The 25,506-nt window shown below is 48.1% G+C and overlaps 1 protein-coding gene across 10 annotated transcripts in view; it reads right to left on the minus strand.

Moving 5' to 3' along the window:
* PRP4K (pre-mRNA processing factor kinase PRP4K) overlaps nucleotides 1–25,506 on the minus strand; it is a 1,306,928-nt gene that overhangs the window by 1,199,860 nt on the left and 81,562 nt on the right. The window contains exon 1 of one of the 10 annotated variants that reach the window (XM_069613499.1): nucleotides 19,811–19,907. The exons of the other annotated variants lie outside the window; for them this stretch is intronic. The gene's annotated coding sequence lies outside the window, so the exon portion shown is untranslated. Of the gene's footprint in view, nucleotides 1–19,810; nucleotides 19,908–25,506 lie in introns of those variants that run through there. 10 annotated transcript variants of the gene reach the window in all.

Genomic DNA, 25,506 nt, shown 5'->3' on the forward strand with positions numbered 1-25,506 from the left:
CGCCAGGAAACCATCCCGTTCCTCACCCTCTGGGATGTGTTCAGCCACTGATGTCATACAGTCCACAGGGTGTATTTAAATCTTTACAAAGTGCAAGTTACGTTTGTGAATTTAATGGCCATGCTGCCCGAAAAGAAGACTTTCCGGGCCAAAGCATCAAATCTTCTCGTCATCCCTGTCAAATGATATTGAAGGATTAGCTGACTGCCTGGTGGAGGTTGCAGCCTGTACCACCAAGCTCTATGGTGAGGGATGCTTAGATAGGTACTCAGGATCTGATGACGATGGCCTGTACTTTCCCAAACTTTTTATTAACTGCTGGCCTAGAATCTGGCTTATTCCAAGTTGCCATGACCCCCTTTTGCAGTGCCTTATGAAAAGGGAGGACAGGGTCCCTTTGAGGTCCCTAATTAAGTATGTCAGTCATATCATCCTGATCGAAATTTGGGGAAGCTGTTTTCCTCAGGAACCTCCTGGTTTCCAAATTTAACCCCAGCTGAAGTAACATCCTCTTCAGAGGAGTATTCCTCATAGATAAGAGGACATGGATCTGAAAAATTCTTGCCTGGGTTGAGGCTGTAAGATTTTTTCTGGTAAAGATGGTGGCATTGACCTAGGTATAGATATAGACATCGATTTTGGCATCAGGATTAACGAAAGCCCTGACAAAGACGCTGGCTTTGACATTTTCGAAGTACACTTAGATGTCGTCGAGGGAGGCCTTGACACTGCTGCGTAAGGTATCAACGCCATCTTTGATGGTGGCCTTGATGATGTTGTTGAAGGCTGCGTCAAGTCGATATTCTACTTAGACTAGATGTCGACGCCGTTTTGAGCTCAGTTACACCCGATTTCTGCACCAGTGGTTTCATTCTTTTTTCATGAGGTGTCGGAGAAGTTTCCTCAGATGACACCGTTGACTTTTTTGTCGGATCTAGCGCGTTTCGTTTTTGATCTCCCTTTGTCACCTTTTGAGTGGACAGGGGCATGCTCTTTATGCTGCTTTTTCGAGGGGGGTCTGGGCTGCATTCACGAAGATATTTAGCATTGAAGCCCTAAAGGCCTCCCATTTTTCAGGGGAATTGTGCTTGGAAGGATAGGAAATAACCCTTCTCTCAGATGAGGAGGAAGATCTATGACGTTGTTTCTTCAATTTTTTGGGCAAAGACGAGGAGGATTTCCTCGAGCGACTCTTAGACCTCTATCTCCTTGTGTCGAGACTTTCCACTCAAACCTCCTGAATCTCTGTCTTTTCGAAGACTTGTAAGATTCCTCACCCACCGCCAACTTACCTTTCCATGCCTTACGAGCCTTATTGGACATAGCCTTACAGGAACCCCATTCGTCGACCCGATGGTCAGGGCTCAAACACCAAAGGCGATGAGGGTCGGTAATCGACATTTTTCTACCACACTTCAAACATTTTTTAAAACCCATCTTGGGTGTGGTTGGAGTCGATGACGAGGACATTTCGAAGAAAAACTGATGCGCCGTTTTGTGACACGAAGCAGTGCCCGGAAAAACAGAACTGAGGTAACGTGCGTGGATCGAGCCCTTTATACTGCGGATGACGAGACGCTCGACGGCGGCCCTCGAGGGACTTCAACTCTGCGGCTTCTAGCACATCGCCCTCTGGTGAAATTTTTTTCCGAAGCAGCAGAGCTGGGAGACAAGATATCTAAGATGAGGAATACGTGGGAGGACAAAAATCCATTCGAAGCAGTGCAGTAAATATTTTCAGTGGCACAGATTGTACCTGCACCTCTGATCAGGACTGTTTTTTTTGTATTTAACTGCGTCAACAGTTTTTACAATTTAAACCGTGTCCTCTGAATTCGATTTATTTATTCATTTTGTTTTCTTTAAAATTTCTTTCAGTCGCATTGCGAGGGCCAAGTCCTTTCACGTTGCACCTTCTAAGTTCGTGAGTCCAGCTCGGGGCTGTGCACAAAATTTCCCATTGCTATAACTGATCTTCGACTTAGCCCGTCCATCCTTGAAAATTCTGAGTGTAGGTGCCCAAGATGGATTTTTCTGTTGGAAGTTAAGCCTGAGCACTCAAGGGTCAGGTGCTTCAAAGTTTCTATTGTATCAGGTGTCATACAGAAGCGGCAGAGGTTATCATTCGATTTACCACAAATTCCCAGTACTTCATTTGTTTTCAAGATGTTAAGTCTTGCTCTTAGAAAAGTTGAGCGAATCTTCTTGTTTGGGAATTTCAAGAGGTAACCGAGGGGCTCGTTTATTTTTTGCGCAAAGAAAGGTAAGTGAGCTACGGATTTATAGCTCAACGCTTTCGACTGTATGACAGGACTGCTATATGTTCAGGCAAAGTGACCTAATTTATCAAGGGAGCTGCCATATGTACGCATGTCATTGCACATTGCCAAATATTCACAGAAGGGCTGATTGCATCATGCCCACATTTCTTAGCAGGACAGCTATGTTTTGGGACAGTATCTGAATTTCATAACAGAGCTGCTTCGAAAGCACAAACACGTGTTGGCATTTTTTGCAGCGAGCTAAAGTACAGAGCAAGAACAGTGTCTGAGCTCTTCCCACCAACCTCCGACAGTGCAAGAAGATGGCATTGCTATCATATGCTTCAATCCCTTCTACTCAGTCTTGCGCTTTTCAAAACGTCTGCTTCTCTCATGTCTGATTACCAAGTCTCACTGCCAAACTTCTAGCACATTTCAAAGCCTCATTATGAATCTCCCAACTAATGTAGGCTAGTCCAAATAGGCTTAGAGCTTTTGAAAAGCCATTTATGTCAGGCAAGCCTCACATGCAACTGCCAGTGCCCTAACACTAAGTGCCTTTCAGTGTCAACACCCTGTTGAGAAAGGCAGCTTAGTGAGTCAATAACCCTGCTGCAGAGATTATTGTGTAACCCGTTAGTTCACATCCTGTTAATAGGTGAGTTAATGAGTCTGCATAAGAGATATGCATTTAAGATGCAGATAAGATGCAGATAACATTCAAATGTAACACAGTTGACTTAACTTTCCACTTATCAAAGCGACTACTAAATGTTCAGTGATTCAGAACACACACATTTATTCCGAGATGCTCTACTTTTAATGGCTCATAACACAACTCGTCAGGGCTGCTATACCTGTGATGGCTCAGAACACACATCTCATTTGGGATTCTATACTTGTAATGGCTCAGGGGGGCGGAGGGGGTGTGGCTAACCACCATGTAGGAAGGACGCATTCTCTGCGAGCTCTGCTTGATGTGACTTGATATGCTTACAAAATATGCTGTATTAACAATTATAACATCTGTCAACTGCGATACCATAGCTGAGGGCTTCAAGCGGCTCCGACCAAAGTTTCGCCGTCCTAACCGCTCGACTTGGAACGTAGCACCGTGAGATGTTCCCCCGTGGCGCCAGGCAGAAAATGGCAGCCGCGGCACGGAGGACTGAGGCTGCGCTGAAGTGACTGCTCGGGTCCGATGCAGGAGGAATCGGCCAGCCAGCACACGAAGAGAGACAGACTGTGGTCCAGTAACGCAATCAAGCATTAAAGAGCAGAGCAGAAACTGCTGGAGCAGAAGAGCAAGAACGGGAGCGTCTAGCCGCACAGCCTAACACTACTGACTCTTGAGCCCTTTGAGAGGTGATTGTGGCGTGACGGAACTACGAGGAAGGGACTAGCGAGGGACGAACTGGGGTACCACCATTGAGATTGAAACTGGTGACAGTGAGGGCGTGCTGAGCGGTGGTGGCGCCCAGAGTATGCAGAGCGGCGGTTTGGCTCTGAGGCGGGGTTGCAGCGGCGCCACGGCCAGGAGACCGGAATGATAAAAAGGCCTGGCTGGGTGAGAACGGAGAGAACGTACAAGCGAAGACAGAGAAGACCCGCCCGAGCTGAGAGGACAAGGTAAGGGGCCGGCGGGAAGGGGAGCCTCAGCAGTACTGATGCACCATCACACCCTTAATGCGCAGCAAGCTCCCCCCAAGCTGGTCCCAACATAGTACAGAGTGAGCAGAGAATTTGACACCCGTGCTGCGGGGGTGCTGGCGGCCTCCACAAGGAGCCACTTTGCAGCGGGTCTAGATGGCGCTCAAAGCGGCCATAAATGGCTGGAATCACTGACTCTGAGCAGTGATGCATAAGGAGAAGTCACTGCCGGCGCAACCCAACCCACAATACAGCTAAAGAGACGCGGCCCGCCTTTTCTTTTGGAATGGTGTGCTTCCTGGAAAATTTAAGTAAACGCGGCGCGAGTCTGGCATACGCAGACCCACGCAGCACCAACTGAGCACCCACATAAAATAAAAGAAAGTAAAACACAGCATATCGAAAGCCCCAAGCCGCATCAGCCCCAGGATAAGCGCTAGAACACATGAACAAGCGGCCAACCTACTAGGTTGACCTGTCGCTGACTGCTTCATCAATACACCCCACTGGCCCTGTGGCGGCTTGGCGCCCCGAGCACTGCTCTTTTCTGGCACATAACAGGGAGCTTCTAAATTCGAAACAGATATCCACAATGAGGACATTGCACACGTTGGTTGCGACACTGGGGATGGCACCCAGCACCCCAGAGTCATTGGGACGCACTGCTCAACGCCTATACCGTAAGAGCACCCATAGAGCGCGAAGGAGAGCAACGCTACCCTCCGACATGGCGGCACCTCCAAGGGACGAAGTGCCCCTCCCAGAATTCCAAAAATACCCCTTGTCCCTGGAGAAATGTCCTCGAAAGGAGGGAAAGCCGAAAATAAGCAGACCACTATGGAATCCTTCGTGGCCAGTGGATCAACAAGACCTGAGGCCAACACTAAAAGCACCGCAATAGAACTACCTGGATCTCCTGGGACTATGGCAGAGCCGGGCAACTTGCAGATCCTGGAGGCCATCAAAACACTCCAAACATTGGAAAACAAAATAGACGCAGTGGCCATATTTTTGGGCCTACTGTGGCAAGACGTAGAAGCCCAGGTCCGAGAGAACCACAGCTCACGAAAAATGTTGACGAACTGGCACAAAAAGTGTAACACCTTGAAGACAGGGCTGAAGAAGCCGAAGGGCGTGCACGCCGAAATAACATAAGGATTTTAGGCCTGCCCGAGGGAATTGAAGGAACAGACCCCACTAACTATATTGAGAACCTGTTGATCCAGGAGATCGGAGCACAGAAACTCTCACAAGGTTTTACTATAGAAAGAGCCCACCGATCCCTCAGCAAGCGACCGCCGCCTGCAGCTCCGCCTAGACCAGTGATAGCTAAAGTGCTAAATTATAAAGACAGGGAAACGATTTTGGCCTTTTTTCGAGAACAGGAGGCCAGATACAAAGAGACTCGGCAAAGATAGCCATATATCCAGAATACACCTTCCAAGTTCAAATGAAAAGAGTGCAGTATATCTATACGAAGGCAAGACTGAAGAAGGCAGGACTACGATACATGCTCTTGTACCCAGCTAGATTTAAAGTACTATACAATAATCAGCGCTTCTCTTCGAGACGCCCGCTAAAGCCCGAGAATGAATGGACAGCGAACAGATCCAGGACCTAGAGTCAAAAGAACGCAGCACACGCTAGGGACCGCCCGGTGAGGGCTCAAGCGAAACAAGATCAATAACCGCAAGAATCAGATCATGCTCGCACACGATAAAGACAAAACCCACATCCAACGTACATCAAGATCGATTATGCAGAGGAGCCATGCCGGAGTAAGGAACATCCCATCGAAAGAACGTTACCAGGTAAGAAGTAACTTGTTCTTCGAAGGGATTGTGTCCTCCGACGTATTACTTATCTTTAATAGACTCCCATAGCAGTGGCATGTAATTGGAGGTGGGAGTAATGAGGTCATGAATCCCTTTTAGGAATGAACCAAATGTAATACAGCTTTGCCAAATCTGGTCTCTTGAATAGTGGAGGAATCCAGGTTGTAAAATCTTGTGAATGTATGTGCGGAGGACCATGTGGCAGCCGCACATATGTCTCGGACCAGTATCCCACTTTGGGGGGCCGAAGAGGCTGCGATACCCCTGCCTGTTTGTAACATTCCAGAATGGCCAAAATAATCCACCTGGAAATGGTCTGTTTTGTTGTGGTTAGTCCCAACTTGTGACCTGAGTAGCCTACAAACAGTTGGTCTGCTTGCCTAATCCTAGCCAGTCTGCTGATGTAAAAGCTTAGAGCTTGCCTTGGGTCCAGCCTATGTAGCCTTTCTTCCGCTTTCCCCAGATGGGGAGGAGGGTAGAACGAAGGTAAGGTAATTTTCTGAGTGATGTGAAATTCAGAAACCACCTTTGGGAGGAAATTAGGCTTCACGTGTAGGACAACTTTGTCCTTATGGAAAATTGTATGGGGGAGGGGGGGGGTTTACAAGATAGAGCTTGTAATTCGCTCACCCTCCTAGCAGATGTTAGTGCTACTAATAGGACAGTTATTAGAGTGAGAAATCTCAGCGAACAAGAGTGGAGTGGTTCGAAGGGAGTACCCATTAGGAAATTTAAGACTAAATTTAAGTCCCATAAGGGAACTTGGAATGGTCTTGGAGGATAAACATTAGTTAATCCCTTGAGAAATTGTATTACTAAGGGTAGTTTGAAATACGATGGTTCCTCCGCAGTGCGCTTGAAGGTTGATAGCGCTGCGAGATAGCCCTTTACAGTGCCAACTTGAAGGCCTGAGTTTGCCAAGTACAGTAGAAACGATAACACCGTTGGTGTACCACATGAAAAAGGGTTGATATTCTCTTCTCTACACCAGCTGCAAAATTTGTTCCAACGGCAGCGGTATAAAGACTTTGTTGCTGGCCTTCTGGATGAAAGCAACACCTCCATGACGTCATCAGGGAGGTCCCAATCCTTGTACCTCAACCTTTCAGAAGCCAAGCGTGAAAGTTGAGGGTTCTTATGTCTGACCTGACCGCCCTTCTGCGAGAGAAGATTCTCTTTGAGTGGAAGACGGATTGGAGGGCAGATGGACATATCCAGAAGGTCCGGGTAGCACGTTCTCCTGGCCCAGTCAGGGCAATTAGGATCATGGTTTTCCGGAATCTTCTCAAACTCCTGATCATTTGAGGAAGAACAGGGACTGGTGGAAACGCGTAAAGGAGTGGGAACTCCCAGTCCACTACGAACGCGTCCCCTAGAGCTCCTCTCGGGGGAAATTCCCTTGAACAGAACAGATCGCACTTCCTGTTGGTGCTGGTGGCGAACAGATCCACCTGAGGGGTTCCCCAAAGGTCGAAGATCTCTTGAAGGACTTTCTGAGCTAGCTCCCACTCGTGGAAGACTGCTCTGCCTGCTCAGAGCGTCCGCTGTAAAATTCTTCTCTCCGGCTAGGTGGACTGCCGATAGAGAGATTCCTTCCTGAATTGCCCAAAACCAGAGCTGCATTGCCTCTCTGCACAGTGGCAGTGACCCTACGCCTCCTCTTTTGTTGAGGTAATGCATGGCCCCCGTGTTGTCAGTCATCATCAGGACATTTCTCCCCTGTACGGATGGCAGGAAAGCTTTCAGCGCTAGTCTGATCGCTCTCAGCTCGAATAGGTTGATGTGTAGTCTGGACTGCGATGGAGACCAACGACCGCCGATGGTAAAGTCGTTGGCATGGGCTCCCCACCCCGTGAGTGAGGCGTCTGTGACTACAGTTATCTCTGGCCATGGTTGCCAAAACAGTTCTTCTTTCAAGATGTTCTCTGGATAGGCCCACCATTGAAGGTCGTGGGCTACCAGGTCCGGAATCCGGAGGAGATCTGTCATTCTTCCTGAGTATTGTGACCACTGGGTTCTTAGTGCCCACTGGAGCGATCTCATTCTCAGGCGGGCCTCTGGCACAAGGAAGATGCAGGATGCCATGAGGCCTAGCAATCTCAAAAAGTCGAAGGCTGGGAGATGTTGGGCATTTTGAAACTTGTTGACCATCTGCAGAATATCTTGAGCCCTCACCTCTGGTGGCGAGGCTTTTCCCAGGGAAGTGTCCAGGACCGCTCCGATGAACTGGAGTCTCTGTGATGGTATCATCTGTGACTTCTTTAAATTGAGGGAGAAGCCCAGTTTGTGAAGGAAGTGGCAGACATAATTTAGCTGGATCTGGGCTTGTTCCGAAGATACAGCTCTGATCAGCCAATCGTCCAGGTAGGGGTAGACGTGGATCCCTTCCCTCCTTAGACTTGCAGCCACTACCGACATTAGCTTGGTGAAGACCCTCGGGGCGGAGGTCAGCCCAAACGGCAGAACTCGAAATTGATAATGAGCGCCGCCAATTGCGAACCTCAGGTATCTCCTGTGTTTGAGATGGATTGGCACATGGAAATAAGCATCCTGGGAGGTCCAGAGAGACGAGCCAGGCCTGCATCTGGAGGGCCTGAAGGATGTGAGAGAGAGTTACCATCTTGAACTTGTCCTTCCTGAGGAACTTGTTCAATTCTCCTAAGTCCAAGATGGGTCTCAGTCCTCCGTCCTTCTTCGGTATGAGAAAGTAGGTGGGAGTACCAGCCCTTGTTCCTCTCCGCTACAGGTACCGGTTCTATGGCACCTTTCTCTAGCAGGTCGACAATTTCCTGCAAGAGGAGCGGATCTGGAACTTTTAGAGGGCTGTGCCCCGGTGGATGACTCTGAGGGATGCGTAGAAAGGGTAGGCAGTAACCCTGGGCAACTGTCTCCAATGCCCAAGCATCTGACGTAATAGCCTGCCATTCCGTCAGATGGTGAGTTAACCTGCCCCCTACAGGTGTTTTGTGTGGATAGACCTCAGAGTGGTTTGGGGGCGGCTGATGCAGATGCCGAGGGTAAAGAGGCACCTGCTTCTGCTGCGGCCTTAGTACTTTTGACCCGTCCACTTCGGGTGGATCTCCTTTGGCCTCTTTGAGCCGGCTGTCTTCTGCCTTTCCCCAATGCGGAATAATAGCGAAAGGACTTTCCTCTCCCAGAGGTTCCTGAGGGGCGAAAAGGAGTTTTGCGGATAGCAGCTCCTAAAGATTTTGCTGCTGCTTAGATGTTTGCAACTTTTCCAGACTGTCATCAGCCTTTTTACCAGATAAAGAAGAGCCGTCAAAGGGCATATTCAAAAGTCTGGCCTGTACATCTGGAGCAAAGCCAGACTTTCGTAACCACGCATGCCTGCAGATTGTAGTACTTGCCGCCATGGCCCTGCTGATACTGTCAGTGCAATCGATGCCAGTTTGAAGAGATTCGCACATGGCATCTTTGCCATCTTTATTGATGTTAAGGAAGGCTTCCCTTTCCTCTCCTTCCGGTATGCAGTCAGCCGCTGATGAAGCACACTCCCACAGTGTGTGACTGAACCTGGCGAGCGTACAAGTGGCGTTGATGGACTTCAACGCCATACTACAAGCAGAAAATACTTTTTTTGCCATAGAATCGTACCTTTTGTCATCTCTATCCTGTGGGACAGTAGGATAAGCGGATCTGCTGCTTGATGAAGTTGCCGCTTGAACCACCAGGCTCTCTGGAGTCGGGTGTCTTGATAAATATTCAGGGTCAGCTGCAGCTACCCTATTCTTGGCTGACAATCTTTTATTGACTGCAGGGATAACCTCAGGAGTTTCCCACTTTGATGAAATCTTCCTTTGTAAAGCTGTATGGAAAGGGACCACAGGATCCTCCTGTGGACCTTTGTCTAGCATGTCTGTAAGGTCATCCAAGGGGGTTTCAGCATGTTCCCCTGGGTCTGGTTTGACAAATTCCACTTCTGTCCAGCCGACTTGCCTCATGTAATGATTCCGGTAGGTCTTTCAACCTTCTTTCCTCAGAGGTAAAATCCTCTGAAACAGGTGGTGTGGTCCTCTGCAACCTGAAGGGTCTTCCTTGGTCAGAATCCTCCCCTTCTTCATAGATTGAAGATAATCTGGGGTACTCTGACCTCGGAAATGGTGTAAAACCCATTTCTAAAGCAGAGGGAGCCAGACTTGTCATTATTGGGCGAGAAAACGTTGATGTCGTGGACGCCGATGTGAAAGGCTTCGAAGGCGCCGAGAAAGGCGTCGAGAAAACTGGAGGAGGCCTCGAGGAACTCGAGAGGATGGGGATCCTACTCGAGGATGTCGACGACGTTCTCAGCGTCTTGCTGGAGGCTCTGTGTATAACCGTTGGCTGTGAAGTAGCCGTGGTTTTCTCTTTTATTGGCGTCTATGTCGGCGTCGAAGAACCCTTAGACAACGGCGTCGATGGCGCCGATCCATGCGTCGAAGGGATCTTCGACAACGGCGTCAAAGATGGTGCCTTCCTACCCGATGGCTCGTTGCTCTCTCGGGTGGACTCTTTCGCCGGGTGCAACGACTTGCAGCGTTTCGATTTTTGGGGTTTTTCACCCAGGCTATCACCCTCAGCTGTCTTCGAGGGGGTCGAGGCCGCTTTCTCGAAGACGCTTAGCATTTTCTTCCTGAATTCCTCCCACTCAGCCTGAGAGCTGTTTTTTGTGGGGCAGGAAACCCTTTCTGGGGAAACAAGATGACGAGGAAGGGGATCTTCGACGTCTCTGTGTCTAGGTCTCGACAAGTGGTGGGAGCTACTTCGATACCTAGAATGGGAATGCTTTCGACAGCGAGGAGACGAATGCCTCGGCCGAAGAAACTTTCAAGGAGGTTTTGACTGACTTACCTCTCTCAAGCTTCCCCTTGCGCTCCTTCAAGGCTTTCGCCGTCATGGACATGCAGTCCTCACACTCCGAACAATGGTGCTTGACTCCCAAGCACCACAAACAGATCCTGTGAGGATCAGTTATCGACATTTTCTTTCCGCAGTCTCGACATTTTTTGAAGCCGGACCGCAGAGTCGTCGGTTCGGATGAAGAAGCCATCGAGAACGAGTTGGTTTTATCGAGGAAATATAAGAGGTTTATCTGACTGAACTGAGCAACGATATTCCGAGGCCCCACGAAGCGCGGAAAAACGGAACTGAGCAACGGACGCCACGCATGGCTATTTATGGGCATGGTGACGTCGGCGCCGATACAGTGGCTGTCGAGGGACATCAACTCGGCAGACGTCGACGCGCAGCGCCCTCTACAGAAAAAATGTCCGAGGCCAGCAAGCTGGAGACGAATTATCAAAGATAAGGAATACGTCTGAGGACACAATCCCTTTGAAGTACTACTCCTAAAGAGAGAGCGGACTTCTTCCGCCCCCAGAAATTTTCGGGTATAGTTACCCCACAAGGAGACTAGTATAGGGTCTAATGGAGCAGAAACGGGTTTGTCTCAACGGGGGGAAACCCCGCTGGACAAAACTCATGGCTGACAAGATTAGAATTATGATGTGGAATGTTAGGGGAATGAACAGCTTGGTCAACCAACGTCTAATCCATGCATTCATAAAACGGAGTAAGGTCAGAATTGCCTTGCTACAGGAGACTCATCTGGACGTGCGTAAGCTAGAAGCACTTGCCAAAACTTGGAGAGGAGCGCTGATCGGCTCCACTTACTCTACTTACACCAGAGGGGTCCTGATCCGGATCGCTCCAACCATCCCCCTGAAACTAATAAACACAAAAACAGACGAAGGCAGGATGGCCTTGGTACACGGCACTATAGAAGGAAAGGAGGTCTGTTTAATCAACACCTATGCCCCCAACCACGACGCCACAGTTTTCTTCCATTCACTATACAGACGGCTCAGCCCTTACAGAGATAGCACCCCGATTTGGGGGTGGCACAATTGCACCCTGGACCCCGGAAAGACAGATCAAACACACCCGCCCATCCCCACCACCAAAATATTAATCGCACTGACAACAACTTGAGCTTAAAGACCTACGGAGGGAGCAACACCGTGAAAAACAGGAGTACTCCTATTCCCCTCCACACGCTGTCTACACTAGGTTAGACTATATATTTGTTAGTAAAGAGCAACAAGCCATGTTCGAGGACACATAATACTTAGCCAGAGTGTTGTCGGACCACTCCCCGCTAGCAACCAACTGGACGGTGTTTGCACCCAGACCCCTGTACCTAGATGGAGGCTCAGAAGTGAGGCCCTGCTAGACACAGCCTTCCGCGAACAGATCAGGAAAAGCACACACGACTTCTGGCAGATAAACGAAAACAGCGTGCGACACATAGGCACAGCATGGGAGGCGTACAAAGTGGTCATGAGGGGAGAAATGATGGCAGCTATAGGGGGCACCCAAAGATCCATCGTAACCTCACTAGCACACACTGAAAAGGAACTGGTGGAATTAGAAGCGAAGGCTAACTTAGACCCAGAACACATACAAAAGGTAGTCGAGCTTAGACAAGCCTGTTTAACATACTGGGAAAAACTGGGGAAACTTAGCTACACAAAACATATCGAAAGAAGCCATGCCCTTGGAGACAAACCAGGGAAACTACTAGCTTGGCTCTACAAAAGGGAAACCCCCAGGACGCCCATTTGCCATGTCTGTGGGCCGGACGGCGCAGTTGTACACACACAGACAGAAATAAACTGTGTTCTCTGGGTTTTACCAGGACCTTTACGTCAGCACCCCTACTCCCACAGACACCGAAATAGAAGAGGTCCTAGACATCATCAAACTACCCAAAACTGGACACACAAACGGCAGAGGCCCTGGACGAACCCATTACCCCGGAAGAGGTGATAGTCACCATCAGATCCTTGCCATCCGGAAAAACCCCAGGAACCGACGGGCTCTGAGGGGAGTTTTATAAGGCATACAAGGACGTCCTTGCACCACTCATAGCCCATGTGTTCAACGAAGCGTACGAAGTAGGGACCCTCCCAGACACCATCAGAGAAGCCGTAATCATCCTACTATTAAAACCAGGCAAGGATGGAGAGGAGTGCGTTTCATACAGGCCTCTATCCATATTAAACTCAGACAACAAGATCCTGACGGCACTACTGGCAAGAAGACTACGTAAAGTAGTCCATCTACTGATCCACAAAGATCAGACTCCTTATGTGCTAGGGCGAACCATTACTGAGAACCTGCGCAGATTACACCACGTTATATACAACACCAATAGCAGACCCGAGAAATGCGCAGTGGCGTCCTTGGATGGCAGTTGGGTGGAACTGGCTATTTGTCACCATGACAAAGATGGGGATAGGACCGGCCTTCTTAAAGTGGACCAAACTCGCACACCAACCCTTTGGCCAGAGTGCGCACGAACAATACATATTCTGACAAATGGCAACTCTATAGGGCCATACGGCAGGGAGGCCCACTCTCCCCCATGCTATACATCATAGCTATTGAACCTGTAGCTGCATACTTACGACAGGAATATGGGGATGGGGGCATAGTGATAGACGGGGTGACCCATCTGGTGTCGATGTACGCTGACGACACACTCCTATACCTAAATAACCCGGAACACATACTACCATACATCCTGGAGACACTAGACGGGTTCTATAGATGCACGGGGATCCAAATTAATAACGAAAAATCATGTCTCTTCCCACTAGCTGCTCTGAGCGAAGACAGCAATGAGTCTCTCTACTATGGCCTTCCAGTGGAAAACCACCTCCTTCAAATACTTGGGAATCACTATCCACCATGACCCCAAAACTGAATACACCTTGAATACGGTAAGAGCCAGAGAATGCCTAGAAAAATCAATGGACTTCTGGGTTAAACTACCGCTCTCAGTGGCGTTGGCCCGACTTTTACATTGCTTCACCAACGTCCCATTCAACATCCCCCTGCAGTTCTTCAAAGACTTAAACAAGCTCTGCAGACGATTCCTCTGGCAAGGAGGAAGGCAGAGAGTAGCACTGGAAGTGCTACAGAGACCCTACGACAAAGGAGATCTGAAAATCCCCAATTTTGAACTATGCTACTTAGCAGGCCAATTGAAACGTAGTGCAATGGATGGCGGATGAGACCACAACTGATAACCGACTCCTGCAACCGGCTATCTCCCAGACGCTCCTCAGGGATTTATTCTGGATCCCAGCAAGTGCAACACAAAACAGCCCTTGCCTGGTGAAGCTGGGGATCCAGATCTGGAAATGAGCCAGCAAGACAGCGAAGATAAACGACCCATACTCCCCTCAGATCCCTATTGCCGCTATTATGGCAAGGAGACCCTGGGGATAAAAAGAGGTAAAGAACAAATGGGAGCCCTGCGGAGTAGTTACACTGGGGGACCTGGTGAATGACCAAGGGATCTTAACATTCGCTGAGCTGCACGAAACCTTGGGACTGCCAACAGGACAGTTCCTGCTCCACAGAGCAGTGGTGCGAAGGTTTATGGACCGATGGCCAGAGGTAGAGAGCCTAGAAACAGGGCACGAGATCATTGAGGACATGCTGAATGCAGCTGAGGGAGGACATGAAACCTCGAGGCTTTACGAAACATTGCTGGAAAGTATAACCAAACAAGAACTTAAATGTAAAGCGAAATGGGAACACGAACTGGGCTTGAAATTTGAGGATAAGGAATGGAAATCCATAACCCACTATCACAAAAAGGTCTCCAGGAACGCCCGATTGGAGCTTCTACAGTTCTACATCATCAACAGAGCGTACCTTACACCAGAGGTGATCTCCGGGTTCAGGGGGGCGGGAGCTATCGAATGTCCTAAATGCAATGAACCCTGCGCGGGAATGACACATGTTCTGGGGATGCCGGATAATACAATCCTTTTAGACACAGATTGCTGCAAAGGTGGGTGAGGGAGACATCGATCTAGAGGTGCAAACACCAACGGCATGCATCCTGGGCAGATATAAAAAAAAGCAGGAAGAACAAACTCCTAAACAAACTCAAGGATTTGATGCATATTCTAGCAGAGAGACGTATTGGTACGGGGTGGCAAAGCACTAAAAGCCCAGGTGCGGCACTGTGGTGGGAGGACCTTCACAAATTGGTGACAGCAGAATCTGGGACGTGGGAGAATGCATTGCGACAACAGAAATTGGACGCAAGCGAAGACTTCCACCAATGGGTGGCGCTCACTGTGCCATTATTTAACCCAAGGGAGAAGGACGCTATCACAGAGGAAGCAAGCAGCCCGTTATTGGTGTCTGGTAAAGGCAGAACTGAAGGACAAATTGTGGTCTTGGGAGGCAGGGGAGGATGGAAGTAATATGTTTAATCAAACTACGCATTGATGATGCTTACAGTTTTGTTGATGTTGTTGAAAACCTAATAAATATATATTTTTTTAAAAATACTTGTAATGGCTCAGAGGAAGCACATCCCATGAGGACTGTGTTGAATTTGATGACGAAGACAAAGTAAGGTTGAAGTAAGGATTTAATAAGTATATAGAGCAAGCAACAGGCACCCAGCCTGGCTCATCTCCAACCACCAAACTGTTCCAGAACTCCAGACCAAATACAGTAAATAGAAGCAAAGATAAAAACACAACATATCTTTCCCCCTTATAAGGAACACACAAAGGTCAGTCACAAAAACAAAATCCTTGAATCTGACAGGAGCTCTCCTGATCCTTCCCCTAGGTTGTCCACCTACATTCAACTCACCACTTCCCGCACAACTCTCCTCACCGACACGCTTGACTCTCCCAGGTGTCCTACCATCACCCAACTCAATCTCCTTTTCCTCCTCTTGCTCATCACATAAAAGTGCACTGCTTAACACCAACCTTCCTTTTGACCAAACCTCACCTCCTTCAACAATCACCACACTCCCTAACACAGCCGAAATCCTCTAAGGTCCCAAAGACACTTGAGTCCCTATCTGGGATTTTTAGTTTTTTTATCAGCACCACATCTCCAACTGCCCATCCTTGTTCTTTAACTATAGCCACTTCATCAAAGACACGTTTGTATTGGCTTTGGGCTTCTTCTATCAACCTCATTATCTCCTTACGATTCACATATACACTGCCAGTTAACCCCACGCAACCAGGACATAACTTGGTGTCTGGTTGACGCCCCTTCAGTGACACAAACGGAGAAACCTTGGTAACCGGACGGGGAGTGGTACAATAGCTCCACACCATTTCCTCGAGTACCTCCGTCCACAACAATCCTGCTCTCATGGCCAATTGGATGCCACCTTTCAAGAACCTACTTGCACGTTCCACCAACCCATTCGCCCTGGGATGGTACAGGGCAGTGCGCGTGTGTACTATTCCAAAACGCAACAAAAATGTCTTCATGCTTTCAGAACAGAACTGTACGCCATTGTCTGTTAGAATTTCGGAAGGAAATCCTTCCCTAAAGGACACATCCTCAAAAAATGCCAGCAATTCCACTGTGGTAGCCTCTCTCAAACCCCTCCATTCTATCCACTTTGAGTGGTTATCAAGACGAACGAATTTAAAATCATCCCCCAACCCCTGAATGGGACCCATCAAATCTACCGCTACTTTCTGCCAGGGCTCACCCAGCATGCGCATCAGTAAAAGGAGGAGACTCCCTTACCACCTTATTCTTGTCGCATGCCACACATACTCCACATTCTCTCACTTTTCTGTTCACTTCACTGTCCATGGCTGGCCACCAATAAGTCTGCCTCAACAGCCTCTTACTATCACTCATTCCACAGAGCCCCTGAGGAGGAATATTAATTAACTTCCCTCTGACTCCTTCTGGAGGAAGCACCTTGGCACCTCTTCAAATCTTCCTCCAGCTTCTGACAAACACAACTCATCTTTAACCTCATAAAAAAACTATAACATTTCCTTTCAATTTCCTTTTTACCCAACCAACCTACCACTGTCCATTCCTTCACTTTATTAAGCACATCATCCTCTTCCTCTGCCATCACCCCATCTTGCTTTTCCACTGCCCCCAGCTTGATGCTGGCAATAATCATTTCATCCTCCTGCAACAATTCTCTAACCTCCACATGTTCCTCCACAGGAAGCCTCGACAAGCAGTCCGCAACCACGTTTTCGCTACCAGGTACATAACACATGTGGAAATTGTACCCTTGCAGCCCTAACATCCACCTGGAAATTCTGGGAGATCCCTTTGCCCAACCTTCACCAGCCATCATTTGCACTAAAGGCCTATGATCAGTTTTAATCATGAACTTCTGACCCCACAAGAAAAACTTGAAATGCAACACCGCCCAAAACACAGCCAAGGCCTCCCTCTCTACAACTGAGTAATTCTTTTCAGCTCCCCTCAAAGGTCTGGATGCAAATGCAATTACAGGTGGTTCTTTCCCACTGTTCACTTGCGAAAGAGATGCTCCCAAACCTAACAAACTGGCATCCACCATCAACACTGTCTTGCTGCCTCTTACAAACCCCTCCCAACGAAGGAGCCCCAACAGTCCCCTCCTTAATTTTTTTAAATGCTACCCGACACTCATCCGACCACAAAAATCCAACACTCTTCTTAAGCAACTCTCTCATGGGTGTTGAAATGGTAGCAAACTTGTTCACAAATTTGTGGTACAACTCAACCATTCCCATAAATTACCTTAGCTGATCTTTGCCCCGAGGAGTGGGAGCCTTACCAATGCTTTCAACAAGACTAAGTTTAGGGGCGATTCCTTGCAACAATATTTTGTGTCCTAGATATTCTACCTCGGGCACCCCTGGCCTGCATTTGCTTCTCTGCACAGTCAAACCAGCTGCTTTCAACCTGCCCAAAACACACAGTAAAATTTCATCATGCTGCACCATTCTTCCAGCAAACACTAGAATATCATTCTGAAAAGCAATCACATTAGGGACTCCTAACACTTTCTCCATCACACGCTGAAACACTGCCGCAGCTAATGCCAACCCAAATGGCATACGTAAGTATCTAAAAGTCCCTTCCGGTGTAATAAAGGCTGTGACATCTTTACACTCCTCGGACAACGGCATCTGATGGTATGCTGCAGACAGATCAATAATGCAATCAACTGGAGTCCCTTAAAACTGATAAACCTTTCGGGATGATCAGTAAGGTGCGTCTTTCCACCAAAATGTTCTTGTTAAGTTCTCTTAGATCAATGCAAATTTGCATCCTTCCATTGCTTTTCGCCACCAAAACCACCGGAGATAGCCATTCCGTTCCTTGTATCTGCTCTATTACTCCACGATGCAACAGACTATTTAACTCTTCATGTAGCTGCCGTTTCATTTTATGCAGTAATGGTCTTACTTTGTCTACCACAGGACAAGCATTAGGCTTCAACTTGATGCAGTGTTCAAAATCAGTTAATTTCCCTAGTCTTTCCGAGAACACTTCTGGGAACTCAGCCCATTTGTCATTCACCTTGGCTATTGAAATTGGTGATGGGGCACTCGCTTGAATCCAAACTCCCAGACATCTTTGTTCCTCCCATCCTAATAAGGACGCACCTTTCTTTGCCACCAGTATATTTACCACACACGCTCTGCCTTTGTAGCTTACACAACCTTGAAATTTCCCTATGAAGGTCCATCTCGCTCCCTCCATACCCACATGGTTGCACAAGGGCTGCAGACAGGTCCTTCACATCTCTTAGCAGGACATGCTTGAATGTGTCTTCTGACACAATTGTCCATGGAGAAGCCGAATCTACCTTCATTGGCAATTCAAGCCCATCAATCTGGAACTCATCCACTGGACCCTTTGCTCCCTCAGTTAATGCAGAAATTTAGAAAATGTGTTGCGCCCTGCTTTCACCACTGGGGACAGATGGAATCATTTGGTCGCTGTGAACTTGCTTCTGCTCTACGACACTGATAGTTGCCTCATTACACATGCATGGAAATGTCCTTTCCATATACACTTAATGCATTCTGCATTCCTTGCAGGAAAGAATGCGCTGTTCGCTGCATGTCTGGGATTCTCGCATCCGAGACATTTATGCCCCCACCATTCCTTCCTTGGCACAGGTGGTTCCCTTTGACCAATAATCACACATACTTCTTGTCCCCCATGTTTTGCCACTTTCATCTCCCTCATACTGGGTTGATTGCTCAATGCCTCTAGTGAGCTCCACCGCTTGCTCCAGCGTCATGCCTTTTGCTAGGCGCTTCTCCTGAATTCCGAGGTTGTAAGTGCACCTCACCAACTGATCTCGGATCAGAGAGATTATTAATTCGCCAAATTTGCATGTGCGGCTCAGTGTCCTCAAAGCAGCCACATAGCCCTCCACCAACTATGAAGATTCCTGGCTCCTCTGGGGAAAAAACAAGCGTTTTCTAACATGACATTCTTTTTTGGCTCAAAATGTTCTTCAATTCACTTAATAACTACAGAGAAGTCATCCAGATCTCCTGCTCCAACCTCCAGTAATTTCAGGCGGCCAAACACACTGTGCCCCTCCGTGCCCAAATTATGGAGTAAAAGTGCTTGTTTCCTTGAAGGGCTAAACCTATGTCCACCCATAGCTACCAGGTAGGTTTTAAAAAATGTTCTCCACCTTTCCCACCTAATTGGCAGAGTACCTGGTTCTGCCAAGAACGTAGGTGGGGCTGGAATAGCTGCTGCCATGACTGGTTTATTGTTGTTCCGATCCTTTTTCTTAAACTTCTTAGCAAAGCCTTTACTAGAGCCTCTTGGCAAATGGTGGCTTTATTCACAAGGACAACTGTGCGTGAGATGACTGTTTAACATGAGGCTCTGGGCGTAAGTTTCCTGCTCCTTCAACTTCTTGTGAAACGTTTAGTTTTCGTGATATAATGTCCCTTCAATGCTGTGCCTGCAGCGCTCCTCTTACTGCACGTATCCTGGCAACTAATGCCTTTCTTTTTTTGTTGCAGTCCGTGTTACGTCACGGAGCCTAGCAACACGTCACAATAAGCGATAGCATGATCAAGGTACGCGCATGCGTCACGTGCGACCTTGCTAATGTGATCCCAGCTATGTATGTCTTGGGGATGCGCGCAGCTTTATTTTGGTATTACTGGCCTTTGCTCCCCTTCTCTCCACTCCACTCCACTCCTCTCGTGGCGCGCCCCCCATTACCTGAACGTCCTTGCCTCCGCTTGCTGTGGTGCCTGTTGCCTAGCTGCACCTCTCGCTCACCAGCCGCAAGTCTGCTCCCTTCACAGCGTCCTTCTCCAGCCGGCAGCCAGTCACCACTGCTGCTCCCCAGTCACAGCAGACTCGGCCATCATCGTCACCACGGTTGAATTTGATGACGAAGACAAAGTAAGGTTGAAGTAAGGATTTTATATGTATAGAGAGCAAGCAACAGGCACCCAGCCTGGCTCATCTCCAACCACCAAACTCTTCCAGAACTCACTAGAGTTCTGGAAAAACATTAGAACAAATACAAAGATAAAACAGCAAAGATAAAACACAACAGACTGCTGTATGTGTAATGGTTCAGAACAGACACCTCACCAGGGCTGCTATACCTGTGATGGCTCAGAACAGACATCTCATTTGCACTGCTATACTTGTAATGGCTCAGACGACGCACATCCCATGAGGACTACTATATGTGTAATGGCTCAGAAAGCACACCTCACCAAGGCTGCTATACCCGTGATGGCTCAAAAGTAGAACGTGCACATCCCATGAGGACCACTATACTTGTAATGGCTCCGAAAATACCTCATTTCGGCTGCTATACTTGTAATGGCTCAGAAGAAGCACATCCCATGATGACGACTATACTTGTAACGGCTCAGAGCACACACCTCATCAGGGCTGCTATAATTGTAATGGCTCAGAATACATCTCATATGGGCTCTTGGCATACAGTGTTGGTAAAGCATATGCATTCAAGCAAATGCTGCATCTGGTCAGACAAAACTGTAAATCTAAATTCCCAGCCTAATGGCCAAAAGAAGGTTTGCACACATCTAAAAAGGAGCCCCAATGGTAAAGCTGCACTAGATGTTTAAATAGAAAAGGCATTTTCAGCTTTTTGCATATTTATTTGTGCTATGTTAAAAGAAACAGAAAAACAGGAAAGGAAGAGCAACTATGAACCTAAGCAATACAGAAGAACAAAGGTGTGGCGGGTGGGGGGGTGAAGGGACAGAGAACATACTAGACATCCAAAACAGGAATTCAAGCAACAGAAGAGGGAGCAATGAGCTACTTGATAGGGCAACAAAGAAAGTGAGAAGGGAAACCGAGTTAATAATAGGAACACACACAATAGAAGTGTTGGATAGAAGCAGAGCAAGAGAGACATTTGGAGACAGTAAAATAAAACACAGATCAACAGCAGGTGGGGAGAGATGGAAATGGAAAGCAAGACTAGAGAAGGGCAGGTCAATAACATGAGACAGTGCAAGAAATATAATCAAAGGGAGTAGAAACCACACCAGAAAAAATGAAAAAAACAGATATAGCCAGAGTAATGATATAAGAGAGGAAGATACCACCAGTGAAATATTAGGAGGGGAAAAAGCAACAATAAAAGGCAGAGATGGGAGAGGCAGAGTGAAAGAGAAACAGACCGCAAAATATGGCATTGCAACACTTAAGGGCGAGAGGCAGAGCAGCAGAAAGTGAGACGGGGGAAACAAAGTAGCAAAGGGAAGAAGAGTTGGAGCAAAAACATGCAGTGGCAGTCAAGCAGGTAGTGCCAGGCAGCAACAGTAGGCCCGAGAGGCAGAGAAGTGATGCTGGTAGAGTGAGGAACTTGATTTATGAATCACCCGAAGGAACTAGCTGGCATCTGTAGTTAACTCTTAACAGAGTTTGTGCCCAAGTATCATGAAGATGAAGCTGGGTAGTATGCATCTACAAGGTTCGTGTGTGGGCAAAATGTTTTCCACAGGTTCAATACATTATTTAGAACCACTTTGAAATATAGCTGTTTTGTCCCTTATGTTTTCGAACAAAGTTTTAATTTTACGCACAAATTGGATAGTTGTCGGGCACTTTTTACTCTTGCGAAGGAGGAAAATCATTTTACTATCTTGAAATTTGATTTACTCTCCAATTTTAAAAATTGGGAGTAAGGTTGGCGCAAATCCTCACAACTATCATAGACCAGGACCAGGCAGGGTTTATCAGAGGGAGAAGCACCACGGACAACATCCGCCGAGCGCTCAATCTCATCGAAATCGCAACCCAAGAACGTCAGAGCATGGCGGTCCTGACTTTAGACGCCACCAAAGCGTTCTACAGGGTGGACTGGAACTTCATGCGCCTCACCATGGAGGCATTTTGGATTGGCCCGATATTCCAGAAAATGGTGCTAGCAAATTACAAAGCCCCAAAACATCAATCCGCCTAAATCAGAAGACCTCATCCCCGATCCAGCTTTCGTGAGGGACGAGACAAGGCTGTCCTCTCTCCCCGCTGATCTTTGCCATGGTCAATGAGCCATTTGCCCAAAGGACACAAGCTAACGAGAACACCACTGGGCTAGAAATAGAGAGCGAACAATTCAAGATCTCCCTACACGCCGACGATGTGCTGATCTCCATCACCAACTGCCAATCCTCCTTGCCCGCAACCCTAACTGAGCTAGAGGCGTTCGAAGGAGTGGCTGGATTCCAGGTGAACTACTCCAAATCAGAGGCACTCAGCGTCAACCTGAGCGCTCCCCTCGTAGCCGACCTCCAGGCACTCTGCCCGCTAACATGGAGCTCCTCCTCAACAGCCTACCTGGGAGTACGCCTCACAGCAGATCCGAAACAACTATACAACGGCAACTTTCCCCCGCTGTTCCAAGGAATTGGAAGACCACCTCCGAAGATGGGACAATCAAGAGATCTCACTATTGGGACGGGTCACAATGTGCAAAATGAACCTTCTCCCTAGGCTGCTGTACCTGTGCTCTGCTCTTCCGGTCCCTCCCCCAAAGCAGGCCTTGAAACAACTACAGAAGAAGATAGCAAAATTCGTGTGGAGGGGACGCAGGGCCAGGATACCTGAGGGTCACCCGGAGGTCACCCCAAAATGGTCTTGCATAGACCAATCCAGATGTCAGCCACAATTACACTCCCCGCTACATATCCCAGGACCACACCGGAGCCAGGGACCGTAGATGCTAGCAGCCACCAAAGCGACTCTTGAGGCATGGGCCCGTCGGAGGAGGAAGATAGTCAGGGACCAGAGATCGCTCTCCCCGGTCATCTGGAACCCTGACTTCAGACCAGGAATGGAGGCAGCACGCTTCCACCGATGGACCAAAGGAGGTCTTCGAAACCCTCACTCGACTATGAAGCCAACAACCCACTTAGCTTTGAGGAATGCAAAGCCCGCTTTCAACTGACAGAAGGAGAGAGGTTTGCATCCATCCAACTCCGACACTGGAGCTCGCAGCCCGCGGTCTGTCGAGGAGCCACCCGGGACCTCCACCCTCTTCAGCTGGAAACAGAAGAAAGCACAGGCCGAGGTCAGATTACCAAACTGTACCGACTCCTCCCGGAGGACATGCTAAAAGTTAGACCACCATACATGTCCGGATGGGAAGCGGACTTGGGACACTCCATAGAAGACCAGACATGGGTGGAGATTTGGTCCAGGATAAACTCGACATCCAGATGCATTACAAACAAGGAATGCGCCCTGAAGCTCCTGCACCGCTGGTACTACTCGCCAGTTCGCCTGCACCATTGCAATGCTGACATTGACCCGAGCTGCTGGAGACGATGCGGTGAGCGAGGATCCTTTTTCCACATGTGGTGGGGATGCCCGACAGTACAGACCTTTTGGAAGGAAGTCCTGCAGATCGCGGAAGACATCACCCAGCACAAACTACCGATGGACCCGGAGGTCATCCTGCTCGGGGTGCCGAGCCCGGACTGTTATCCCAGAGCAGGCCGATCGGCCAAACTGCTCACACACCTACTGCTAGCAGGCAAAATTACAGTGGCACGGAAGTGGAAGGCCCGGGAGGGCCCTCTGCTGGCCCTCTGGTGGATAAGGGTTTGGGAGATCCTGGAGGCAGAGAAGCTCACAGCGGTGAAGGAAGGGGCTCTCCATCCCTTCACCGACTGCTATGCACCAGTACTGGACTACCACTCCCGTTTCCCACCCCTAACATTTCAATCCCGCCTGGTAGCGAACTTTCTAGGCCATCAAAGCCCTAATGGGTTCCCTACCCATCAGGGCACCACAGACTAAAGGAGGGCCGGTTTGGGTCCGATGGGAGTGGGTACAGGGCAAGCTGCATGCATATTAACTGTGAATGGAGTCAGCATGACTCATGTAACGCATAGATAACGCTGTAACTGAAATAAATAAAGTTGTTAAAAAAAATATTGGGAGTAAAATACGCTCACTCCAAAATCCTAGCTGGAGCGCTGCACACATCAAGCATTAATTAACTTTCAAACTCAACCAACTTCAGAGACACGGGACCTAACCTCAGACAAAACGGACCAGTGCACACAATCCATAAATACACATCCTTAACACACACCAACACAACTCCCTCCTACATGTAACAAACAACCATGACACTGGTTTCCCCCCTTACAGATACAACAAACCAGTGTACACGATTATACTTCCACCCTAACCGTACATGACCCACACCCAACAAACACTAGCACACAACCGAGACACTGAGTCTTACCCTTACAGTTACAACAAGCCAGGCTAAAAACCCAACCCGCACAACAACACACACACAGACGCCAGTTCCTCCTGGTTCTGAGCCTATCCCATCCTCACTAACACACCCCGCCCTCTATTCTTGCAGAGCCATGCGAGTGCATGGAGACTGCCCCTGGGTGGTAGCAGTGCGTGGTATTTGAACTTTGCTGGAGAGAATCCATGGGAAGGGAGTCATTTCCATGGAACTGTGAACATTATCCATTTGGAACTTTTGTTTCAGTTATACCCCTTGATGAACTTGAACATTTGCACACTTTAAAAGCCAAAGCCAATACCCTTAACACCTTAGAGTTGCTTTTTAGAATGAGCGGGCTAGGATAGGATTTGGACATTTTCACTTTGGACATCTTGACACTGGACAGAGCCTTCGTTTTGGTTGAGGTAGGGAAATCACTCCTAGATTAGGGATCGGGAGGCATTTTCCAACCCCCTTTAGTATTTCATAAAGGTTTATGCCAATCACCATGATCAAGACCGTTTTACGGGGTTCGAAATAAAGACTGCATGAAAACCAGCTCCTTGGGAACACAGAGCAGCTAAACAGTGCACTTCAAATCTAACTTCCACATGAGAAACACATTTAACTTTTTGCCCATTATGTAACATCTATTATATTTAGATGTGCCCGAATTCTTCTTTAAGTACATTCTCAAACACTCAAAGTTAATGTAACATTTGCATGTTCGTAAGGAACCAGTTTGCCTGGGGACCTAAAAGTAGCTCCTTGTAACTGTTGGCTGTAAGCTAACCAGGATTTCCTAGGGTAGAAGCAGGGGCTACACTGCTCCCAGTAATTGTGAATCCTGTTTTAGATGTGGTATTAGAAGTCCATCATCTACCTTTTGTCATCCTTTTGGACATGGTTTAAACCATTCACTCCCTTTAAGCCATTAAACTTATATAGTGTAGTTTCACCTTTTGGTTATCTGTTTTACAGTGCATAATATGTTGTGAGAAGTACTAGGACTGTTCAAGTATTGGCTTTTGTGGGTCCTTATTATAATATTTATTGCATAGGTCTAGGGATATGGTTTTCTCCCCGCCCTTTAGCGCTAGAACGTATAGGGTTTTCCACCAGGTGCAGGCCCTGCATTTATCTTTTATGAGTGGAAAGGGTCTGTACTAAG

This window comes from Ambystoma mexicanum, chromosome 5p (assembly GCF_040938575.1).
Source record: "Ambystoma mexicanum isolate Mex_15411 chromosome 5p, UKY_AmexF1_1, whole genome shotgun sequence".
NCBI lineage: Eukaryota > Metazoa > Chordata > Amphibia > Caudata > Ambystomatidae > Ambystoma > Ambystoma mexicanum.